General features: G+C 41.0%; 1 pseudogene; it reads left to right on the forward strand.

The window, feature by feature from the left end:
- Positions 1 to 928: 928 nt before the first annotated feature.
- On the forward strand, positions 929 to 5,033 carry LOC147544024 (uncharacterized; annotated as a pseudogene).
- The last annotated feature ends 597 nt before the right edge of the window (positions 5,034 to 5,630 follow it).

Genomic DNA, 5,630 nt, shown 5'->3' on the forward strand with positions numbered 1-5,630 from the left:
TAGTTTTGAATTAGATTTAGAAGTTATTCAAATAGATTTCAAGATTGATCATAGAAAAGATGTTATGCCAATTGGGGTTTAATGTGATCAATACGAGTAATCAAGCAGAAGCAATAGGAAATAAAAAACAATGAAGAACAGTTTACAGAGATTTACGTGGTTCGGTTGGTGAGACCTACTTCACGGCGACAACAGCGCAATGATTTCCACTATGATAAGCAAACAAGTTTACACAAGAGATTCGTGAGATTGTGCGACTGGGAGCGCACCAGACGCGTCTGGGTCATCCGAGGCAACTCGGCCTTGAAGACCGAGATGGCCTAGGACCTTGACCACAGGTCAGACGCGTCTGGAAAGGCCTAGGACGTCTCGGTCTTGGCCCGTCACGTCTTGGAAGGCCCGACCTTGGGCCAAACGTGTCTAGGATGAGTCCTAGGCTATACCAAGGACGATCTGGCCCGGGCCACAGGCCTAGGGTCGATCCATGCTTGGCCCATGCCAAGGCACCTCCTTGGCAAGGACAAACCCGTGAGCCTTGACCTTTAGGGTCTTGGGCCTTGACTAAGGCTCGTCCCGGGCCACTCAGAGAACGGTCTAGGACCGCGAGCCGAGATTTTTTTCGGGCCTTGACCCGAGTTGGAGTAAAGTTCGATTTTTCTCACGGTTTCGCCCAAATTTTACGGAAATTGTCCCGACCTACCTAAAGGTCCAAAATGGGGTTTTTTCTAAAATTTTTGGAACTCATTACAAGTCAAACCAAATTTTTCTGAAATTGAACCCGGCCATCCGGAGGCCCAAACAGAGTTTTTGTTAACACTGATTTTTAAAATCACTTCGTACTCACGCTTCCGGCGAAATGCATCAAGTGGTATCAGAGCTATAATTCAGGTTGTTGGAGTGAAGTTACTATATACCCTGTTTTATTAAAATGGATTTTCCAAGAGGATTGACTCTAGTCCAAGCACACGCTGAACGTATTGGTAGAGAAATAGAGGAAATGAGGCAGCAAATGCAACAAATGGTTCAGACTTTTAATGGCATGAATATGCAAGCGCCGCCAAGGAGACAACGAGTAGACGATGACCGTTCATCTTCGAATGTGTTTCTCTTAGTTTTGATTTTGATCTTAGTGTTAAGTCTGGACATGGGAGAAGGAGAAGAGAAAATCGTCCACAACAACATCGTCAAAAAGAATTCAGAGTTGATTTTCCTGATTACGAAGGTAATCTAAATCCAGATGACTTTCTTGATTGGTTAAGATCAATGGAGAGGGCATTTGAGTATAATACATATGACGATGAGAAGAAGTATAAAATAGCAACCTTAAGGCTAAAGGGTTATGCCTAGTCTTTGGTGGGATATTCTTAAGTTGCAGCGTTTAAAAGAAGGCAAGACCAGAATATGGTCTTGGGAGAAGTTGAAACGACTTATGAAGAGGAGATTTTTACCCGATGATTACAAGCAAGATTTGTACCTGAAGCTTACACACTTGCAGCAAGAGAAGAAGACTGTAGAAGAGTATACAAGGGAGTTTGATATTCTGCAATTACGGTGTGATGTTCAAGAATCACAAGAGAGGACTATTGTAGGATTCGTACATGGTTTGAATGATGAGATTTCGACCAAGGTGGAGCTGCAACCTTTCTGGACTCTTGATGACGTCAAAAATCTTGCTATGAAGGTGGAGAAGCAGAACAAAGTAGGGAAGAAGCAATACACCAGATCGTACAATCCAGTTTCTTCTTTTCCAAAAAGAGTTGTGAAAGGTGATGTTAGTGGCTGCAGCAGCAACAAAAAGCCAGAAACACAGAATTCAGCAAAACCTATGGATCTGAATTTGAAGAAGAAGTGCTTTAAATGTCAAGGATTTGGGCATTCCCAGGCTGAATGTCCTAATCGAAGAGTTATGACAATTCAAGAGATTGAGGAGACTGAAGAAGAACTAAAACAGAATTATCATGATTTAGAAGTTGTTGATCAGAAAGTTCATGAAGAAGATGATGAAATCATTGAACAACTTGATCGTGGAGAATTATTGGTGATCCGAAGGGTGTTACATTATGTTCCTATTACAGAGGAAGAACAACGAGAAACCATTTTCTCAACTCATTGTACAATTAAGGGAAGAGTATGCTGTGTGATTATTGATAGTGGTAGTTGCACTAATATCGCATCTAGTACACTTGTGGAGAAGTTGAGTTACAACTATGAAGCATCAACAACCTTATAAGCTGAAGCGGTTGAACAACTTCATCGTGGAGAATTATTGGTGATTTGAAGGGTGTTACATTTTGTTGCTATTACAGAGGAAGAACAACGAGAAACCATTTTCTCAACTCGTTGTACAATTAAGGGAAGAGTATGCAGTGTGATTATTGACAGTGGTAGCTACACTAATGTCGCATCTAGTACACTTGTGGAGAAGCTGAGTTTGCCAACTATAAAGCATCAACAACCTTATAAGCTGAAGTGGTTGACTGATGGGAGCAAGAGGCAGGTTTCAAAACAGGTTGTGATTTCCTTTTCTATTGGGAAGAACTACCATGACGAGGTAATATGTGATGTTATTCCAATGGATGCTTTTCATCCATTGTTTGGAAGACCATGGGAGTTTGATAGAAGAGTTGTCCAGGATGGTTACAAGAACACTTATTCCTTTCACAAGGATAGAAAGCATATTACATTGACACCTTTATCACCTACAATGTGTACTAAGTCTGCAGCTGAGAAATGCAAGGAGAACATGTTTTTGGGTGAAAACAAAATCATGAAGAAGATGGGTAAGGGCAGGGAGGTCTTTGCTTTGCTAGTGGTAGAAAAAAATGGCGGAGCTGAAGTGATTTCTGATCCATTGATGTGGAAATTGATGAGTGAGTTTAGTGATGTTTTCCTAAATATTTACCGCCCGGGCTACCTCCAACCAGAGGTATTGAGCATCAAATTGATTTACTACCTGGTGCACCTTTTCTGAATCGTCCGACTTATAGATGTAATCCAGAAGAGGCTAAAGAGTTACAGAAACAATTGCAAGAGCTGATTGATCGAGGTTATGTCAGGGAGAGCATGAGTCCATGTTCCGTACAAGCTTTGCTTGTACCAAAGAAAGATGGTTCGATGAGGATGTGTGTAGACACGAGCTATTAACAAGATAACCATCAAGTATCGTTATCCTATACCCAGGTTGGATGACATGCTAGATGAGCTGAATGGCTCAAAGGTATTTTCGAAGATTGATCTAAGGAGTGGATATCACCAGATCAAAATGAAGGAAGGTGATGAATGGAAGACCTGCCTTCAAAACAAAGAGTGGATTGTTTGAATGGCTAGTCATGTTATTTGGATTATGATATGCACCCAGCACTTTCATGAGACTAATGAATCAGGTTCTGCGTGATTTAATTGGGAAATTTGTTGTGGTTTATTTTGATGACATTCTTGTCTACAGTATGAATGAAGAAGAGCATGTTGCACACCTAAAGGAAGTTTTCAGAGATCTAAGAAGAAACCAACTATATGCTAAACCAGAGAAATGTGAGTTCTTTACTTCTAGCATTGTGTTTCTTGGGTATATGGTTTCAGATAAGGGGATTTCAGTTGATGAAAGTAAAGTTGAAGCTATAAAGAGTTGGCTAGTTCCGGCAACCCAATCTGATGTAAGAAGTTTCCATGGGCTTCCATCATTCTATAAACGCTTTGTGAGGAATTTCAGCACTATTATGGCTCCCATAACTGAATGCTTGAAGAAGGACAAGATCGAATGGAGTAATGCTGCCCAAAAGGCATTTGAAGTGGTGAAACAGAAGTTATATGAAGCACCTATTTTAGCACTTCCAGATTTTAATCAAGTGTTTGAAGTTGAGTGTGATGCTAGTGGAGTAGGTGTAGGAGTTGTTCTTATCCAAGGACAACGTCCTATTGCTTATTTCAGTGAGAAACTTACAGGGGCACAGAAGAACTACTCGACCTATGATAAGGAGTTTTATGCCATTGTAAGAGCTCTAACACATTGGGAACATTATTTAAGGCTGGGTCAGTTCGTTTTGCATTCTGATCACGAGGCACTGAAGTTTATAAACAACCAGCACAGGTTAAACAATCGACATGCTAAATGGGTAGAATTTCTGCAATCTTTCTCATTTGTGTCAAAGTACAAGGCTGGGAAAACGAATGTTGTTGCTGATGCACTCTCAAGGAGGTATGCTTTAATCTCTATTCTGGATTCTCGGATTATGGGATTCGATTTGTTGAAGACTTTATATGATAAAGACTTGGACTTTGCTGAAGTTTATAATGAGTGCAACATGGGAGTCATAAATTAGTACTATTTGCAAGATGGATTTCTTTTTAAAGGAAACCAGCTCTGCGTGCCAAGGAGTTCTGTTCGGGAGTTGCTGATTCGTGAAGCACATGGCGGAGGTCTTTCTGGTCATTTTGGGATTAACGAAATATTGGACGCATTTCAGGAGCATTTTTTCTGGCTCAAGTTGGTACGAGATGTTCATTCAATCATAGAACGATGTGCCACGTGTCAAAGGGTGAAAAGCCATTTCCAACCAGGTCTGTACACTCCTTTACCTGTTCTTATACAACCCTGGGATGATGTGAGCATGGATTTAATTGTGGGACTACCAAGAACTCAAAGGGGAAAAGATTCTATCATTGGTGGTAGTTGATAGGTTCAGCAAAATGGCACATTTTATTCCTTGCCACAAGACTGATGATGCTAGTATGGTGACTTGTATTTTAAGGAGGTTGTACGCCTTCATGGTATTCCTAAGACCATTGTTCCTGATCATGATTCAAAATTTCTGAGTTATTCCTGGAAGACTTTGTGGAGTTTACTTGATACAAAGCTCCTTTTTAGTACTTCTTGTCATCCACAAACTGATGGTCAAACAGAGGTGACAAGCCGCATATTAATTACTCTTCTGAGAGGCATGATAAAGAAGAACTTGAAGGAATGGGATCTGAAGCTAGGATCTGGAAGTCGATCCGGGGCAAGTGTTCGGATTATTATGACAAAGCCAGACTGAGTTTTCTTATAATAGGTCAACAAGCTACACTACAATTCATCTTTTGAGATTGTGTATGGTCTTAATCCACTTACTCCTATTGATTTTGATTTCACTACCTTTGGGGTTTAAGGCAGACTTTGAAGCAAAAGAAAGGGTAACTACAATGAAGAAGCTTCATGCGAATGTTCTGGCAGAAATTGAAAGGTCCAATGAGAAGTACAAAAAGAAGGCCAACAAAAATAGACGAGCTAAGTCATTTGAACCAGGTAATTCGGTCTGGTTACACCTAAGAAAGGAGAGGTTTCCAAACAAACGCAAGTCGAAGCTGATGCCAAGAGTAGAGGGTCCTTTTAGGGTACTTTAGAAGTTTGGTGATAACGTTTACAAACTAGAGCTTTCCGGTGACTATGGTGTTTCGGCTACTTTCAATGTGGGTGATCTTTCTCCTTATATTGAAGACGAGGAGCTATTATATTTGAGGACAAATCATTTCTAACCCGGTGAGTCTGATGCGGGAGCAACAGTGCTGGACAAGCCAGGGCTGGAACAATCAGAGCTGGAGCCAACAAAGCTGGAGCAAGCAGCGTTGGAATACGCAGACAAGCCTACCAACGG

The sequence above is a fragment of the Eschscholzia californica genome, unplaced genomic scaffold (assembly GCF_041429995.1).
Source record: "Eschscholzia californica isolate CP2 unplaced genomic scaffold, dmEscCali1.0.p SCAF_4, whole genome shotgun sequence".
Taxonomy (NCBI): Eukaryota; Viridiplantae; Streptophyta; class Magnoliopsida; order Ranunculales; family Papaveraceae; genus Eschscholzia; species Eschscholzia californica.